Consider the following 20,497-nt stretch of genomic DNA (forward strand, 5'->3'; position numbering starts at 1 on the left):
ACCGCCCTACCAAACCGAAGCTTACAGACTGGAAGTGAAGACAGATATTAAAATAAATCAAGGGGGGTAAAGTCCATACGTGCTGAGGGCCTGGGGGAGGAGTGAATATCAAAGGGCTTAAGGAGCACAGACAACACAGAAAGGAGGCCTTAGAAAGGGCTTAGTGGGGGAAGGACTCTTCGAGGAGACTTGATTTTAGTAGTGCTTTCAAGGTGAAGAGACAGGTGGCTATCAGAGATGAAAGTGGTTGGAAGATCTAGGCCACCAGAAGGATGTGGGTAAGGAACTGGTGGTGAGATAGACAAGATTGAGTGGGTTGGCATTGGAGGAGCCAAGTGTGCAGATTGGGTTGTAATAGGAGATCACCGAGATAAGGTAGGAGGGAGAGAGCTGATGGAGTGTGCAAAAACTGATGGTAAGGGGTTTCTGTTTGATGCAGAGGTAGGTGGCCAACCATTGGGGACTTTGGAGCAGAGGGAAGATGTGGACGGAACGCTATTTTCAGAGAAATGATCCAAGCAGCAGAGTGAAGTATGGACTGGAGACGAGAGAGTCAGGACACGGGAGGTCAGCCAGGAGGCTGATGCAGTCATCCAGGCAGGATATAAGTGCTTGGATCGACGTTCACTGAAGAAAATAGAAATAAATCACGAATGAAGATGAATATAATGGTTTTGAATTTCTTTCATGTTCCCCTTACCAATACGTTGAAATACCTTGGGTTGCCTTAATGGGACTCCTATTCCGCATGAGAGACAATGTACCTGAATACAAGCTAAGAAGAAGTCACCTCACAAGGGCTTGCTACTTCCTTTGCCATCATTATAGTGAAATTCTCTCTGTGCTGTGCCTGATTTCTGACAGAACAGGTAGAATCCTAGAATTCCCAATGCTAGAATTGTTAAGGGATTCTTTTAAGGCTTAAAGTATTCCCAGAGAAGAAGTCAGTATCCCTGGAGGCCCAAGTGCGGCCTCTGGAACCCCCGCTCCGTTTTAAGTAAGATCCCTTTCATCCTGGACCTTTTCCTTTCCAGTTCTCTACTCCTCCTCGCCCTAACTGAAACATGGCTGTCGCCGGACGACACGGTCTCTTCTGCTGCTCTCTGCAGTGCAGGCCTCTTCTTCTCCCACTCCCCCAGGCTCACCGGAAAAGGAGGAGATGTCGGTTTCCTTCTCGCCCCCCAATGTCGCTTTCGCACTATCCCTCCTCCCCCTTCCCTTTCCTTCCCTTCCTTTGAAGCCCACATTATTCGCCTCTACCACCCCCTCCAGATTCTTGTAGCCGTCATCTACCACCTTCCGGGCCCCACTTCCAACTTCTTTAACGACTTTGACCCCTTCCTCACATTCCTTCTCTCCTTCTCCATGCCCACTCTGATCCTCGGAGACTTCAATATCCACATGGATATCCCTAACGACTCCTCTGCCTCCCGCCTTCTATCTCTACTTGACGCTGCCAACCTCTTCCTCCACCCCACCTCACCCACTCACCAACTTGGTCATACCCTCGACCTCATCATCTCCTACCGCTGCACTGTGTCCACCCTCACCAACTCTGTGATCCCTCTCTCTGATCATAATCTTCTCACCTGCCTCCTCACTCACACACCTTTCCCCCGTAAATCCGTATTACTCCCTCACAGAGATCTCCGCTCTCTGGACCCCACCCATCTTTCGGAGCGCCTCACACCCCACCTCGCCGCCCTCTCCTCTCTACCCAGTCTTGATGATCAGATTACTGCTCTCAACTCTACCCTTTCTACTCAGCTAGACTCGCTCGCTCCCCTTTCCCTTCGCCGCTCTCGCACCACTAACCCACAGCCCTGGATCACTGCCACTGTCCGCCTCCTTCGCTCTTATGCTCGAGCTGCCGAACGCTGCTGGCGAAAGTCTAAACACCATGCCAACCTCGTTCACTTCAAGTTTATCCTTTCCTGCCTTAACTCAGCCCTCTCTTCTGCCAGACAAAACTATTTCTCCTCCCTTATTGACACCCATGCCCATCACCCCCGCCAGCTCTTCCGTACATTCAACTCCCTTCTCAGGCCCCCGGTTCCTCCCCCTCCTCCTTCCCTCACCCCCAACGATCTGGCCTCCTACTTCATTAACAATATTAAATCCATCAGGTCCGACCTCCCCAAAGTCTCTTCCCCCCTTTCTCCAACCCCCCGGCTCTCAACACTCTCTGCTACTCTCCCATCCTTCCCAGCGGTATCCTCAGAGGAACTCTCCTCCCTCCTCTCAAGTGCTACTCCGGCCACCTGTGCTTCTGACCCCATTCCCTCTCATTTTATGAAATCTCTCGCTCCATCCCTTCTCCCCTCCTTAACTTCCATCTTCAACCGCTCACTCTCCACTGGTTCCTTCCCCTCTGCCTTCAAACATGCCCATGTCTCTCCCATCCTAAAAAAACCCTCTCTTGACCCCACCTCACCTTCTAGTTATCGTCCCATATCTCTCCTACCATTCCTTTCCAAACTCCTTGAACGAGTTGTCTACACGCGCTGCCTAGAATTCCTCAACAACAACTCTCTCCTCGACCCCCTCCGGTCTGGCTTCCGTCCCCTTCATTCCACGGAAACTGCGCTCTCAAAGGTCACCAATGACCTCCTGCTTGCCAAATCCAACGGCTCATACTCTGTCCTAATCCTCCTCGACCTCTCAGCTGCCTTTGACACTGTGGACCACCCCCTTCTCCTCCACACGTTATCTGACCTTGGCTTCACAGACTCCGTCCTCTCCTGGTTCTCCTCTTATCTCTTCGGTCGTTCTTCCTCAGTCTCTTTTGCAGGCTCCTCCTCCCCCTCCCATCCTCTTACGGTGGGGGTTCCCCAAGGTTCAGTGCTTGGTCCCCTTCTGTTCTCAATCTACACTCACTCCCTTGGTGACCTCATTCGCTCCCACGGCTTCAACTATCATCTCTACGCTGATGACACCCAGATCTACATCTCTGCCCCTGCTCTCTCCCCCTCCCTCCAGGCTCGCATCTCCTCCTGCCTTCAGGACATCTCCATCTGGATGTCCGCCCGCCACCTAAAGCTCAACATGTCGAAGACTGAGCTCCTTGTCTTCCCTCCCAAACCTTGTCCTCTCCCTGACTTTCCCATCTCTGTTGACGGCACTACCATCCTTCCCGTCTCACAAGCCCGCAACCTTGGTGTCATCCTCGACTCTGCTCTCTCATTCACCCCTCACATCCAAGCCGTCACCAAAACCTGCCGGTCTCAGCTCCGCAACATTGCCAAGATCCGCCCTTTCCTCTCCATCCAAACTGCTACCCTGCTCATTCAAGCTCTCATCCTATCCCGTCTGGACTACTGCACTAGCCTTCTCTCTGATCTCCCATCCTCGTGTCTCTCTCCACTTCAATCCATACTTCATGCTGCTGCCCGGATTATCTTTGTCCAGAAACGCTCTGGACATATTACTCCCCTCCTCAAAAACCTCCAATGGCTACCGATCAATCTGCGCATCAGGCAGAAACTCCTCACCCTGGGCTTCAAGGCTGTCCATCACCTCGCCCCCTCCTACCTCACCTCCCTTCTCTCCTTCTACTGCCCAGCCCGCACCCTCCGCTCCTCCACCACTAATCTCCTCACTGTACCTCGTTCTCGCCTGTCCCGCCATCGACCCCCGGCCCACGTCATCCCCCGGGCCTGGAATGCCCTCCCTCTGCCCATCCGCCAAGCTAGCTCTCTTCCTCCCTTCAAGGCCCTGCTGAGAGCTCACCTCCTCCAGGAGGCCTTCCCAGACTGAGCCCCTTCTTTCCTCTCCCCCTCGTCCCCCTCTCCATCCCCCCGTCTTACCTCCTTCCCTTCCCCACAGCACCTGTATATATGTATATATGGTTGTACATATTTATTACTCTATTTATTTATTTATTTATTTATTTTACTTGTACATTTCTATCCTACTTACTTTATTTTGTTGGTATGTTTGGTTCTGTTCTCTGTCTCCCCCTTTTAGACTGTGAGCCCACTGTTGGGTAGGGACTGTCTCTATGTGATGCCAATTTGTACTTCCCAAGCGCTTAGTACAGTGCTCTGCACATAGTAAGCGCTCAATAAATACGATTGATTGATTGATTGATTGATTGGAGGCTGTGTTAGTTCTTGAGACTAACAGGGCACTAGTTAGCTCAATGTTAATGATAATTATGGTATTTCCTAAGTCTTTACTTCCTGTCAAGTACTGTCTATGTATTGGGGTGGATAAAAGATAATCAGACCAGATACGGTTCCTGTCCCACAGAAAGCTCACAGGCTGAGTATTCATTCATTCATTCAATCAATCGTATTTATTGAGCGCTTACTGTGTGCAGAGCACTGTACTAAGCACTTGGGGGTGGATGGAAACGGGTTTTCACCTACTTAATCAGCTTCCCAAGGAAGTGACTGAAGTTAGCTTGAAGCAAATCTATTTGTATTAACTATTTGTTATGCTCTTTACAAAAAAACATGGATTACATTCAGAGGAATCTTCTACTCATAGCAATCCCAAAGAAATTCTGGTTAAGGAAATGCTTTAAGGTGGGGAAAAAAATCTAAATATTGCTATTAGTCAATAAGTATTACTATTTATTCATTCAATCATATTTATTGAGCACCTACTATGTGCAGAGCACTGTACTAAGCACTTGGGAAGTACAAATCGGCAGCATATAGAGACGGTCCCTACCCAACAATGTGTTCATACTAAGCCCTGCTGTTTCTCAGTGACTCTTTTCCCAGTCTTCTTCTCCTTATATTCATTCATACTATATTATATGAATGATATTATATGAATAATATTATACATTATATTCAGTCTGGCTTCCGTCCCCTGCATTCCACGGAAACTGCCCTCTCAAAGGTCACCAATGACCTCCTGCTTGCCACATCCAACGGCTCATACTCAGTCCTAGTCCTCCTCGACCTCTCAGCTGCCTTCGACACTGTTGACCACCCCCTTCTCCTCAACACACTATCTGACTTTGGCTTCACAGACTCCGTCCTCTCCTGGTTCTCCTCTTATCTCTCCGGTCGTTCTTTCTCAGTCTCTTTTGCAGGCTCCTCCTCCCCCTCCCATCCCCTTACTGTGGGGGTTCCCCAAGGTTCAGTGCTTGGTCCCCTTCTGTTCTCAATCAACACGCACTCCCTTGGTGACTTCATTCGCTCCCACAGATTCAACTGTCATCTCTACGCTGATGACACCCAGATCTACATCTCTGCCCCTGCTCTCTCCCCCTCTCTCCAGACTCGCATCTCCTCCTGCCTTCAGGACATCTCCATCTGGATGTCTGCCCGCCACCTAAAACTCAACATGTCCAAGACTGAACTCCTTGTCTTCCCTCCCAAACCCTGCCCTCTCCCTGACTTTTCCATCTCTGTTGACGGCACTACCATCCTTCCCATCTTACAAGTCCGCATCCTTGGTGTCATCCTCGACTCCGCTCTCTCATTCACCCCTCACATCCAAGCGTCACCAAAGCCTGCCAGTCTCAGCTCCGCAACATTGCCAAGATCTGCCCTTTCCTCTCCATCCATACCGCTACCCTTCTCGTTCAAACTCTCATCATATCCCGTCTGGACTACTGCATCAGCCTTCTCTCTGATCTCCCATCCTCATGTCTCTCCCCACTTCAATCCATACTTCATGCTGCTGCCCGGATTGTCTTTGTCCAGAAATGCTCTGGGCATGTTACTCCCCTTCTCAAAAATCTCCAGCGGCTACCAGTCAACCTGCGCATCAGGCAGAAACTTCTCACCCTGGACTTCAAGGCTGTCCATCACCTCGCCCCCTCCTACCTCACCTCCCTTCTCTCCTTCTACAGCCCAGTCCGCACCCTCCACTCCTCTGCCGCTAATCTCCTCACCGTACCTCGTTCTCGCCTGTCCCGCCATCGACCTCCGGCCCACGTCATCCCCCGGGCCTGGAATGCCCTCCCTCTGCCCATCTGCCAAGGTAGCTCCCTTCCTCCCTTCGAGGCCCTACTGAGAGCTCACCTCCTCCAAGAGGCCTTCCCAGACTAAGCCCGTTCCTTCTTCTGCCCCTCATACCCCTCTCCATCCCCACATCTTACCTCCTTCCCTTCCCCACAGCACCTGTATATATGTATATGTGTTTGTACATATTTACTACTCTATTTATTTATTTATTTTACTTGTACATATCTATTCTATTTATTTTATTTTGTTAGTATGTTTGGTTTTGTTCTCTGTCTCCCCCTTTTAGACTGTGAGCCCACTGTTGGGTAGGGACTGTCTCTATATGTTGCCAACCTGCACTTCCCAAGTGGTTAGTACAGTGCTCTGCACACAGTAAGTGCTCAATAAATATGATTGATTGATTGATTGACTGATTGATTCTACTTTCTTTAATTTTCTCTCCTTCTCCAAGCCCTGTATCCAACCGATTCAGGATCAGACTCAGATGTCATCCCTCTCCTTCTTCTTTCCATCAGTGTTAGCATGCTCTGTAGCCAGGAAAAGCCTTGGTCGTAGGTAAATCTAAGATAATCACCACTCAGCAATTAGTGTGACTTCTCTTCACCCCCCTCTTTCCTCACCAAACCTAGAGGTCAAGTAGAGAAGTGACTCTCAAAGGCTGATCTGTCAGATTCAGTGTTGAGCAGTCAGGCTGTTACAGCTGTTGCTTTCTTAGCTGCCTCCTCATTTTCTGGGAAGTAAATTATTTCCTAAATGAGTGGAGGAGAAAAGGAATGGATGAAACTTGCGTTGTCTGAATGTCCCAGCTTCTGGGAGGCTGTGGAATTCCTCAATGGATTTGGCCTATTCCGTTAATGATTTCTTCACCTGGAAGCTGAGAGGAGTTCTAGCAAGATGCTAAAAGATGACTATTTAATCGGCTGTGCAAGGATACTGACCTAGGGTTACCAAAGGACTACCACAATCCCCTTGATTTACTTTTCTTCCACTGACCTTTTGAGGAAAAAACAGCAGAGACTGGTGGACCAGAACTGACAGGCCAAGACTGTAAGCTGTGGATTGTGCTATATTTTCTCACACACGGGAGAACATTATCTGTTTCCACATTCTCATCCCTCTTTCTAATCTTTACTATCTTCCTTCCTGCTTGTGGCCTCTATTTAGAGGGCTTCTGTTCTCCCTCTGCCTTCTGTCCTTCCTCATACATTTTTAAAGCTTCCTTCTCCCTTCCTTCTTACAAATGGTTCTTCCGAGACCTTTCTCCTCTTGTCCTCACATTCATGAGACTGTTCTCTTAACTGCTTCTCTGTTTGTTTCGCAAGACAGATTTCTAATAAAATGTCAAGAAAACAACAAAATCTGTTAAAGGCTACGGAGGTGATGATGATGACAATGGAATTTATGAAACACTACATTTCCCACACTGTACTAAATGCTAGGGTAGATACAAGATTATCAGGTTAGGCCTATTTTTATGGTATTTGTTAAGCACTTACTATGTGCCAGGACCTGCCCAGGTGGGGCTCACAATTTAAGGGACTGGGTGGCAATGTGGATATTTTAATTCCATCATTCCCTTGAATTTAAAAAAAAATCTATTCTGTGACTTCTTGCCTGGATTATTTTTAAACAGTAACTCCTAGAGATGGGTAACTGCTTTTTGTCGTTAATTAGGTTTAAAAAAAAGTTAACACAATGAGGTACAGCAATACCACGATCAGATTGATATATATACAATTCTGTTAACATAATAATAATAATAACATAATACAACTCTGTTAACATAATGAGGTAGAGCAATACCATGATCAGATTGGTATATATACAATATTGATTCAATTTTTGTGGACCAAACATATTCATGGACACGAAGAGAAGACATTTTTATATTGAGGACATTGAATTTAAGGTTACTCGAGCTCTTAATGTGGGCCAAGGATTTTACTAGGCACTGTAGTAGATACAAGATAATCAAGTCAGACACAGTCCCTGTCCCATATGGGGCTCACGTCCCATGTATCATATCCACATCAGACAGATACCAGAGCGGCTGAAAACCTCACTGTCTGGTTATAAAATTGGATATCTGATCACCTTATTAAGAACAGGACCCGGATCATTTCTCTCTTAATCACCTAGAGTAAATACTTCATTTGGCAAGAAATACATTGTTTCCACGTATTTCAAGACAATAAAAATCATCATCATCATCAATCGTATTTATTGAGCACTTACTGTGTGCAGAGCACTGTACTAAGCACTTGGGAAGTACAAGTTGGCAACGTATAGAGACAGTCCCTACTCAACAGTGGGCTCTAAGTCCTGTTGGAGTTCTCATGTCTTGCAAAAATCTGTAGCTTTAGAACTAGAGCTCTCTTCCTCCCTTCAAAGCCCTACTGAGAGCTCCCCTCCTCCAGGAGGCCTTCCCAGACTGAGCCCCCTCCTTCCTCTCCCCATCCTCCCCCTTCCCATGCCCCCCACCTTACCTCCTTCCTCTCCCCACAGCACCTGCTATATGTGTATATATATATATATATGTACATATTTAATACTCTATTTATTTTACTTGTACATATTTATTCTATTTATTTTATTTTGTTGATATGCTTCGTTTTGTTGTCTGTCTCCCCCTTCTAGACTGTGAGCCCGCTGTTGGGTAGGGACCGTCTCTATATGTTGCCAACTTGTACTTCCCAAGTGCTTAGTACAGTGCTCTGCACAGAGTAAGCGCTCAGTAAATACGATTGAATGAATGAATGAATGAACTACATACGGGTACGTTTTTGAGCACATCCTTTCTAACGGTTTGGACAGGCACTTGTTGAGGGGATATTATTGGAAAGACTCTTCACATTGTCAAAATAATTCAGGATTACATGAAGATGATCATAATAATGGTCTCTGTGAATATGACAAGATTACAACTGCACCACATTTATTCTTCAGCCACATGTTTTCAACTGAGGTTAGCAGAATAATGCCTAGATAAAAACTTCACTCACTCATCCCTTTGTCATATCATTTTCCATTCCTCTCATTCCTTTTTTATCGATCACTACAATTCAACCTAAACCAATATTGTAGAAGAGAAATGGAAACATTAATCTGGATTTGCAATTGTCAAACATACCTGGGCAGGAAAAAGATTTTCTCAGGGACACCGAAGGTCGTGGTATGTTTCATGATGGAGGATTTATACTTTGTTTATAATTCACCGGCCAAGTCCCTGAAGGACTTCTTCAGTTTGCCCAGGGAAAAAGACATAACAATTAAAATGTTACTCCTTGAAACACCTCTCTTGAGAAATATTACTTGGTAGAGTGTATCTTGAAATGAGGGATTGGAATGCCAATTAGTGTGATATCATGTGTTTTTCTCCCCACTTTACATGAACTTTTTTTAATTTCATGATAGAATTGGTGTTTTAATGCTTTAATGCTTTTTCACATCCTTGTGGCAGGGATAGGATCTACCAACCCTATTGTATTGCACTCTCCCAAGCACTTGTTGCAGTGCCGTGCACATGGTAAGTGCTCAATAAATACCATTGATTGATTGACTGATAGGACTTTTATTTTATTAGATATGCAGTGATTTGCACTATCAGGTTTTACTTTAATCCAAGCACATAATTATGAATCAACAGCTCCTAGTGTTTCTTAGTCGTCTGCTTTTGGCACTGCCCCATAGAAACAGGACATATACCAATGACCACTTCCAGTTGTAAAAGTAATCCATTTAAGTAAAATGACCAAGGCTAGGCACAAGAATCATATGAAAATACTCATGGTACCAAATGACCATATTTGACTCTGGATCAGTAATGCAGTAGTATTATTGGGAAAGTCAGTCTGTTCAGGGAGTGTATTTGTAGGTGTACTGACATTCACAACTTGGATATAATCTGCCCACAGTATTTGGTTTTGATCAGATCCCTAACATTTCAAAAGCGGAGAAACTGGAGGAGTACAGTGAAACATAACAAATATAATTAAAGAAATATAAAATAGAACCAGTGATGTAAGTTTTGAAATTGTTTACCCTAGAAGCTTAACTCTTGAGGATTTTGTTCTAAGGCTTGGATTTGTTTTCCTAAATGCATTACCTGGGAGAGTTCATACTGAAACTTCTAAGTCAACCCTCTCAGCTATTCGGACTCTTTATGATGTTAACAAATTCATAGGGAAGAGAACCATGATAGGTTATTAAAGGGAAAATTAAAGATCTTCAAAGAACCTTCCTAACCATGAAGATGGATTTCAAGAAGCAGTGTGGCCCAGCATTCAGAAGGACCTGAGGTCTAATCCCAGCTCTGCCACTTGACTGCTGTGTGACCTTAGGCAAATCACTTATCTTTGCTGTGCCTCAGTTACATCATCTTTAAAATTAGGATTAAGACTGTAATCCCCATGGGGGACATGGACTGTGTTCTACCTGATTACCTTGTATCTGTCTACCTCAGCACTTAGAACAGTGCCTGGCACATAGTAAGTGCTTAACAAAATCCACTAAAATAAAAAAAGAAGGGCAGCCACCCTGCCTACCAAACCCCTTTGGGTGGTGGGTCATGGACAGAGGCAGAATGGAAGGTTGGGGGACCATTAGTGTGGCCCATTATGGCATTGCTTAGGACCCAAATTAAAAAAATTAATGGGTCAACTTCCACCTTGCCCTGCCTTTGACGATAAAGTCACTGTTGCTTTCAGTCAAACTTGTGGGTAGTCTGACAGTGCTGATGCATCTATCCCAGTGTTTAGTACAGTACGTGGAACATAATAGGTGCTTTAAAAATGCCACAATTGTTATCATTATTATTATTGAAAACTACATATTCATGACGTTTGAACAAACCAGTCCTTTTAACTTTTGGGGGGGTGTTTATTAAACACTTTGTATGTGGCAGACACTGGACTAAGTGCTGGGTTAGATATTTAATTGATCAGGTTGAATCCAATCTATGTCCCACATGGGACTAATGGTATTAATCCCCATGTTACAGATAAGGCAACTGAGGCACAGAGAAATTCAGTGACTAGCCTAAGGTCACACAGCAGACAAGTGACAGAGTTGGTATTCGAACCCAGGTTCTCTGACACCCAGGCCTGTGCTCTTCACACTAGACCATGCTGCTTTCCAGATTTCTCTGGGAGACTTGTATTTCATCTCACCTGCACTTACAGTTCAAATGAAGGACTATGTGGGCTGTAATCACTGAAAAAAATCATTTCCCTTATCAATTTCTGGGGGAAACATCAGATAATTGTTTAGTGGCTCCTGGGTGTGATGGAGATATTCCTCTCCTAATGTCCTATAGATAGGTCATCCAGGAAACTCAGTTTCTTTTCTATGTGTGAAAATCCTATTCGAGATCCTGACTGTACTCCTGGGGACCAAAGAGAGGAACCAGGGTTTAGAGGTTACGATTTATTGTAAAATGGAAGTATTGCCCTTTTATTTACCAGTTTCCTCAAGGCCGCTTTTACATCTTTGTTCCTCAGACTGTAGATCAAAGGATTCAACATCGGACACACAAGTGTATAGAAAACAGCTATTATCTTGGACTGCTCCACAGATTGATCCTTCACAGGTCTCCATACATGCAGAAGAGTGACCCGTAAAATAAAGTGACACCCATCATGTGGGATCTGCAGGTTGAAAATGCTTTACTCCTTCCCTTAGAAGACTGAATCTTGAGGATTGTTGTGAGAATGAAGTAGTAAGACAGGATGATGATCGTGAGGGAGTTGGAGAGGTTAAACCCGGCAGAGAGGTGCATGGCATTTTCTTTGAATTGGGTATCAGAGTGAGACAGCTTTATGAGAGGCGGGTCGGCACAGTAAAAATGGTTGATGACATTGGATCCGCAAAAGGACAATCTGAATGTCGTGATTGCTTGGAATAGGCCATCGGAGAAGCCATATACATAAGGGAAAGTGATGAAGCGGGTGCAGACCCTACTGGACATTTTGATGCTATAATGTAGAGGGTGACAGATAGCCATATAGCGATCATATGCCATTGCTGCCAGCATATAAAACTCTGTAAGGGACAGAGCAATGAAAATGTAGCATTGGATGAAACAACCGACAAAGGAGATGGTCTTCTTCTCTGACAAGAAGTTAGCCAGCATCTTGGGGGTTGTGGTTGTAGAACACCACAGGTCTACAAATGCTAGGTTAGTGAGGAAGAAATACATGGGTGTGTGAAGGCTAGAATTTAGTCGAATTAGCACAATCAGACCCAGGTTACCTAACAAGGTGAAAAAGTAGATGATTAAAAATAGCACAAAGAGGAAGCCTTGAAGCTCTGGACGATCTGTGAGACCCACAAGAATAAAGTCTATCGCAGAAGTGCAATTGTCATTGGACATTTTTCTTGGGGACTAGGTTTAAGTAATCTGTGGTATGTATTGAGCAGTTATTGTGTGCAGAGCACTGTACTAAGTACTTGGGAGAGTATAACACAAAAGAGTAGGTAGACCGCTATGCCCAAAAGAAGCTTACAGACCGGAAGGGAAGACAGATATTAAAATAAATTACAGGGGCATAAAGTCCATCAGTGCTGGAGGGCTATGGAAAGAGTGAATATCACAGAACTTAAGGAGCACAGACGATGCAGAAGGGAGGCCTTAGAATGAGAAGGGAGGACTTGGTAGGTGAAGGACTTTTGGAGGAGATTTGATTTTAGTAGTACTTTGAAGGTGAAGAGACAGGTGGCTATCAGATACGAAAGTGGGTGGAAGGTCTAGGCCACCAAAAGAATGTGGGAAAGGAACTGGCTGTGAGATATACAAGATTGAGGTACAGCGAGTGGCACTGGAGGAGCAAAGTGTGCAGATTGGGTTGTAATAGGGGATCACCGAGATAAGGTAGGAGAGAGAGAGAGCTGATGGAATGTGCTAAAACTGATAGTAAGGGGTTTCTGTTTGATACAGAGGTAGATAGCCAACTGTTGGAGACTTTCCAGTGGAGGGAAGATGTGGACTGAATGTTATTTGCAGAAAAATGATCCAGGCAGCAGAGTGAAATGTGGACTGGAAGCAAGAGAGTCAGGAGCAGGGAGGTCAGCCAGGTGGTTGATGCAGCAGTCCAGGCAGAATATAAGTGCTTGGATCGACTTTCACTGAAGTAAATAGAAATAAATCAAAAATGAAGAAAAAAATTGTTGTGAATTCCTATCATGATCCACCTACCAAAACCTTGAAATACCTTGCAATGCTTTAATGGGGCTCCTATTTCACATGAGAGATAATGTACCTGAATACAAGCTAAGGAGAGAACAGTGTTAGGCACATAGTAAGCGCTTAACAAATGCCATCATCATTATTATTGTTATTAAGTCACCTCACTAGGGCTTGCTACATCCTCGCCACCATTATAGTGAAATTCTCTCCATGCTGTGCCTGATTTCTGACAGAACAGGTAGAATTCTAGAATTCCCGATGCTAGAATTGTTAATGGATTCTCTTAAGGCTAAACTATTCCCAGAGAAGAAGTCAGTATCCCTGCAGACTGTGTTAGTTCTTGAGACTTACAGGGCACTAGTTAGCTCAATGTTAATGACAATTATGATATTTCCCAAGTCTTTACTTCATGTCAAGTACTGTCTAAGTGTTCGGGTGGATGAAAGATAATCAGATCAGATACGGTTCCTGTAAAACAGAAAGCTCTCACTCTGAGTAGAAGAAGAGGCATTGTATCCCCATTTTGCAGCTGAGAAATATGAGACACAGCAAATTTAAGTGACTTGCCCAAGGTCACACAGCAGGCAAGTAGCAGAGTGGGAATTAGAACCAGGTCATTTGACTTTCAGAGCAATGTTATTTCCACTGATAACAGTGGCTCTTTTCCCAGTCCTCTTCTCCTTATTTTCATTTTCCTTCCTTTAATTGTGTCTCCCTCTCCAACCTCTGTATCAAACCTATTCAGGATCAAACTCAGATGTCATCCCTCTCCTTCTTCAGTCCATCAGTGTTAGCATGCTCTGTAGCCAGGAAGAGTCTTGGTCGTAAGTAAATCTAAGAAAATCACCACTCAGAATTTCGCATGACTTCTGTTCAATTCCCTCCTTCCCCACCAACCTAGAGTTCAAATAGAGAAGTACCTCTCAAAGGCTGATCTGTCAGATTCAGTGTTGAGCAGTCAGGCTGTTATAGCTGTTACTTTCTTAGCTGCCTCCTAATTTTCTGGGAAGTAAATTCCTTCCTAAATGAGTGGAGGAGAAAATGAATGGATGAAGCATGCCTTGTCCAAATGTCCCAGCTTTTGGGAGGCAGTGGAATTTCTCAAAGGATTTGGCCTATCCCATTAATGATTTCTTCACCTGGAAGCTGAGAGGAGTTCTAGCTAGATGCTAAAAGATGACTATTTAATTGGTTGTGCAAAGATACTGACCTAGGGTTACCAAAGGACTACAATAATCCCCTTGATTTACTTTTCTTCCACTGACCTTTTGAGGAAAGAACAGTGGAAACTGGTGGACCAGAAATGACAGGCCAAGACTGTAACCTGTGGATTGGGCTATATTTACTCACACATGGGAGAACACTATCTGTTTCCACATTCTCATCCCTATTTCTAATCTTTACTATCTTCTTTCTTGCCTGTGGCCTCCATTTAGGTGGCTTCTGTTCTCCCTCTGCCTCCTGTCCTTCCTCATATCTTTTACAAGTTCCCTTCTCCCTTTCTTCTCAAAAATGGTTCCACCCAGACCCTTCTCTTCTTGCCCTCACATTCATGAGACTTCTCTCTTAACTGCTTTTCTTCTCTGTTTGTCTCTCAAAACTATTAGATTGCTAATAAAATGTCAAGAAAACAACAAAATCTATTAAAGGCTAAGGAGGTAATGATGATGACAGTGGAATTTATGAAACACTACATGTCACTCACTGTACTAAGTGCTAATATAGACACAGGATTATCGGGTTAGACCTGCCCCAGTGGGGCTCACAATTTAAGGGACTGGGTGGGAATGTGTGTATAATTTAATTCCATCATTCCCTTGAATTAAACAAAATCTATTCTGTGTCTTCTTGCCTGGATTATTTTTTTAATAGTAACTCCTAGATATGGAGAGGTTAATATAATGAGGGGCATATATACAGTTCTGATTCAATTTTGGTGGACCAAACATAATCCTGGACAAGAAGAAAAGATATTTTCATATTGGGGACATGTCACGAATTTAAGTTTCCTGGAGCTCTTAACATGGACCAAGGATTGTACTAGGCCACACGAGTAGCTAAAAGATAATCAGGTTAGACACAGTCCCTGTCCCGTATGAGGCTCACATCCCATGTGTCATATCCACATCAGACAGATACCAGAGCAGCTGAAAACCCAATTGCCTGGTTATAAAATTGCACATCTGATCACCTTATTAAGAGCAGGAACCGGACCTTTTCTCTCTTAATCACCAACAGTAAATACTAAATTGGGCAAGAAATGCATTGTTTCTAAGTATCTCAAGACAATAAAAATGAAAGCCCTGTTGGAGTTCTCAAGTCTTGCAAAAATCTATAGCTTTGGAACTGCTTACAGGTGAGTTTTTGGTCACATCCTTTCTAACTCTTTGGACAGGCACTTGTTGAGTGGATATTATTGGAAAGAATCTTCACACAGTCGAAATTATTCAAGATCACATGAAGATAATCATAATAATGGTCTCTGTGAATATGACAAGATTATAACCACACCACAATTATTCTTCAAACACTTGTTTTCAACAGAGGTTAGAGGAACAGTGCCTAGATGAAAACTTCACTCACTCATCCCTTTGTCATAGCATCTTCCATTCCTCTCATTCCTTCTTTATCGATCACTACAATTCAACCTAAAGCAATATTGGAGAAGAGAAATGGAAACATTAATCTGGATTTGCAATTGACAAACCTACCTGGGAAGGGAAAAGGTTTTATCAGGGACACCGAAGGTCGGAGGTATGTTTCATGATGGAGGATTTATACTTGGTTTATAATTCACTGGCCAAGTCCCTGAAGGATTTCTTCAGTTTACCCAGGGAAAAAGAAATAACAATTAAAATGTTACTCCTTGAAACACCCCTCTTGAGAAACATCAAGTGGTAGAATCAAACGATCTTGAAATGAAGGATTGTAGTGCCAATTAGTGTGATATCATGTGTCCTTCACCCTAATTTACGCAAACTTTTCTTTTTAATTTCATGATACAATTGAGTGCTTTCATGTTGAATCACATCATTTTGGCGGGGATAGCAACTACCAACTCTATTTTATTGTACTCTCCCAAGCACATAGTTCAGTGCTCTGCACACAGTAAATGCTCAATAAATACCATTGATTGATGATTGATTGACAGGACTTTTATTTCATGAAATATGCAGTAGATTTGCACTAATGGGCTTTAATTTAATCCAAACACAAAATTGTGAATCAAAACCTCCTAGTATTTCTTAGTTCTCTGCTTTCAGCACTGCCCCATAGCAACAGGACATACACCAAAGACCTCTTTCCAGTTACAAAAGTAATGCATTTAAGCAAAATCTCCTAGCATAGGCACAAGAATCGCGTGAAAATACTCATGGTCCTAAATGACCATATTTGTCTCTGGATCAGTAATGCAGTAGTATTATTGGGAAAGTCAGTCTGTTCAGGGAATGTATTAGTAGGTGTATTGACATTCACAACTTGGATATAATCTGCCCAAAGTATTTGGTTTGGATCAAACCCCTAACATTTTATAGGGGAGAAACTGGAGCAGTTCAGTGAAGATAAAAAAAAAAGATGGCATTTATTAAGCACTTACTATGAGGAAAGCATTCATTCATTCATTCAATCGTATTTATTGAGCTGACAATTGGCAGAACTGGGATTTGAACACACGACCTTTCATTCACTCAATCTTATTTATTGAGTGCTTACTGTGTGCAGAGCACTGTACTAAGCACTTGGGAAGTTCAAGTCGGCAACATATAGAGACGGTCCCTACCCAACAACGGGCTCACAGTCTAGAAGGGGGAGACAGACAACAAAACAAAACATGTAGACAGGTGTCAAGTTGTCAGAACAAATAGAATTAAAGCTAAACACACATCATTAACAAACTAAACAGAATAGTAAAATGTACAAATAAAATGAATAGAGTGATTAATCTATACAAACATTTATACAGGTGCTATGGGGAGGGGAAGGAGGTAGGGCAGGGGATGGAGAGGAGGAGAGGAAAAAGGGGGCTCAGTCTGGGAAGGCCCCTTGGAGGAGGTGAGCTCTCAGTAGGGCTTTGAACGGAGGAAGAGAGTTACCTTGGTGGATGTGTGGAGGGAGGGCATTCCAGGCCAGGGGGTCAATGGCAGGACAGGCAAGAATGAGGTACAGTGAGGAAGTTAGTGGCAGAGGAGCAGAGGGTGTGGGCTGGGCTGGAGAAGGAGAGAAGGGAGGTGAGGTAGGATGGGGCGAAGGGATGGACAGCCTTGAAGTCGAGAGCGAGGAGTTTTTGCTTGATGGTCCAATTACTGTTCTAAGTGCTGAGGAGGTTACAAGGTGATCGGGCTGTCCCACGGGGGGATCACAGTATTAATCTCCACTTTACAGATGGGGTAACCGAGGCACAGAGAAGTGAAGTGAATTGCCCAAAGCCAAACAGCTGACAATTGGTGGAGCTGGGATTTGAACCCATGACCTCTGACTCCAAAGCCCATGCTCTTTCCACTGAGCCACGCTGATTCTCTAATAACAAATATAACTGAAGAAATATAAAATAGAACCAGTGAGGTAAGGTTTTGAAATTGTTTACCCTAGAAGCTTCACGATTAAGGATTTTGTTCTAAAGCTTTGATTTGTTTTCCTAAATGCATTACCTGGGAGAGTTCATAGTAAAATTTCTAAGTCAACACTCTCAGCTGTTCAGGCTCTTTCAGATGTTAACAAATTCATAGGGAAGAGAACGATGATAGGTTATTAGAGGGAAAATTAAGGATATTCAAAGAACATTCCTAACCATGAAGATGGATTTCAAGAAGTAGTGGGCGTAATGGTTAGAGCACGGGCCTGAGATTAAGAAGGGCCTGGGTTCTAATCCCCGCTCTACTACGTGCCTGCTGTGTGACCTTAGGCAAGTCACCTAACTTCTCTGTGCCTCAGTTACCTCATCTGTAAAATGGGGATTAAGACTGTTAGCCCGATGGGGGACATGGACTGTGCCTGACCTGATTACCTTATATCCATCAACCCCAGAGCTTAGAACAATGCCTGGCACATAGTAAGTGCTTAACAAAAAACACTAAAATAAAAATAAAGGGTAGTCACCCTGCCTACCATACTCCTTTGGGTGGTGGGTCATGGACAGAGGCAGAATGGAAGGCTGGGGGACCGTTGGTACGGCCCAATATAGCATTGCTTAGAACTCAAATTCAAAATACAATGGGTCAACTTCCACCTTGCCCTCCTTTGGAGATAAAGTCACTGTTGCTTTCAGTCAAACTTGTGGGTAGTCTGACAGTGCTGATGCATCTATCCCAGTGCTTAGTACAGTATGTGGAACATAATGCATGCTTTAAAAATGCTACAACTGTTATTATTTTTATTGAAAGCTACATATTCATGATGTTTGAACAAACCAGTCCTTTTAATTTTTTTGATGGTGTTTATTAAGCACTTTGCATGTGGCAAGCACTGGACTAAGTGCTGGGCTAGATATCAGTTCGGTTCATGAACACAGTCCATGTCCCACACGGGACTAACGGTCTTAATCCCCATGTTACAGATAAGGCAACTGAGGCACAGAGAAATTCAATGACTAGCCTAAGGTCACACAGAAGACAAGTGGCAGAGTCGGGATTCAAACCCAGGTCCTTGGACTCTCAGGCCTGTGCTCTTTACACTAGGCCATGCTACTTCCCAGATTTCTCTGGGAGACTTGTATTTCAAGTCTCACCTGCATTTAAAGTTCAAATGAAGGACTATGTGGGTGTAAGCACTGAAAAAATCATTTCCCATATCGATTTCTGGGGGAAACATCAGGGAATTGTTTAGTGGCTCCTGGGTGTGATGGAGATATTCCTCTCCTAATGTCCTAAAGATAGGTCATCCAGGAAACTCAATTTCTTTACTATGTGTGAAAATCCTATTTGAGATACTGAATGTACTCCTGGGGACCAAAGAGAGGAACCAGGGTTTAGAGGTTACAATTTATTGTAAAATGGAAGTATTGCCCTTTTATTTACCAGTTTCCTCAAGGCCGCTTTTACATCTTTGTTCCTCAGACTGTAGATCAAAGGATTCAACATCGGACACACAAATGTATAGAAAACAGCTATTATCTTGGACTGCTCCATAGATTGATCCTTCACAGGTCTCACATACATGCAGAAGAGTGACCCGTAAAATAAAGTGACACCCATCATGTGGGATCCACAGGTTGAAAATGCTTTACTCCTTCCCTCAGAAGACCGAATCTTGAGGATTGCTGTGAGAATGAAGATGTAAGACAGGATGATGATCGTGAGGGAGTTGGAGAGGTTAAATCCTGCAGAGAGGTGCATGGCATTTTCTTTGAAGTGGGTATCAGAGTGGGACAGCTTTATGAGAGGCGGGTCGGCACAGTAAAAATGGTTGACGTTGGATCCGCAAAAGGACAATCTGAATGTCGTGACTGCTTGGAATAGGCCATCGGAGAAGCCATATACATAAGGGAAAGTGATGAGGCAGGTGCAGACCCTCCTGGACATTTTGATCTGTCACGTAGAGGGTGACAGATAGCCATATAGCGATCATATGCCATTGCTGCCAACATTTAAAACTCCGTAAGGAGCAGAGCAATGAAAATGTAGCATTGGATGAAACAACCGGCAAAGGAGATGGTCTTCTTCTCTGACAAGAAGTTAGACAGCATCTTAGGGGTTGCGTTGGAAGAATACCACAGATCTACAAATGCTAAGCTAGTGAGGAAGAAATACATGGGTGTGTGAAGGCTAGAATTTAGTCGAATTAGCACAATCAGACCCAGGTTGCCTAACAAGGTGAAAATGAAGATTATTAAAAAGAACACAAAGAGGAAGCCTTGATGCTCTCGACGATCTGTGAGACCCAAGAGAATAAAGTCTGTCACAGAAGTGCAATTGTCACTAGACATTTTTCTTGGGGACTGGGTTCAAACAATCAGTGGTATTTATCGAGCAGTTATTGTGTGCAGAGCACTGTACAAAGTACTTGGGAGAGTACAACACTAAAGAGTAGGTCAACTGCCCTGCCCAAAAGAAGCTTACAGACTGGAAGTGAAGACAGATATTAAAGTAAATTAAGGGGGGCAAAGTCCATGAGTGCTGAGAGCCTGGGGGAGGAGTGAATATCAAAGGGCTTAAGGAGCATAGAGAATGCAGAAGGGAGGCCTTAGAAAGGGAAGGGAGGGCTTAGTGGGGGAAGGACTCTTCGAGGAGACTTGATTTTAGTAGTGCTTTCAAGGTGAAGAGACAGGTGTCTATCAGATATGAAAGTGGGTGGAAGATCTAGGTCACCAGAAGGATGTGGGTAAGGAATTGACAGTGAGATAGACAAGACTGAGGTACAGAGAGTGGGTTGGCATTGGAGGAGTGAAGTG

At 44.0% G+C, this 20,497-nt stretch overlaps 1 pseudogene; it reads right to left on the bottom strand.

The window, feature by feature from the left end:
• Positions 1–57: 57 nt before the first annotated feature.
• Positions 58–20,032, bottom strand: LOC119923004 (annotated as a pseudogene).
• Positions 20,033–20,497: the final 465 nt, after the last annotated feature.

Source organism: Tachyglossus aculeatus, unplaced genomic scaffold (assembly GCF_015852505.1).
Source record: "Tachyglossus aculeatus isolate mTacAcu1 unplaced genomic scaffold, mTacAcu1.pri scaffold_136_arrow_ctg1, whole genome shotgun sequence".
NCBI lineage: Eukaryota > Metazoa > Chordata > Mammalia > Monotremata > Tachyglossidae > Tachyglossus > Tachyglossus aculeatus.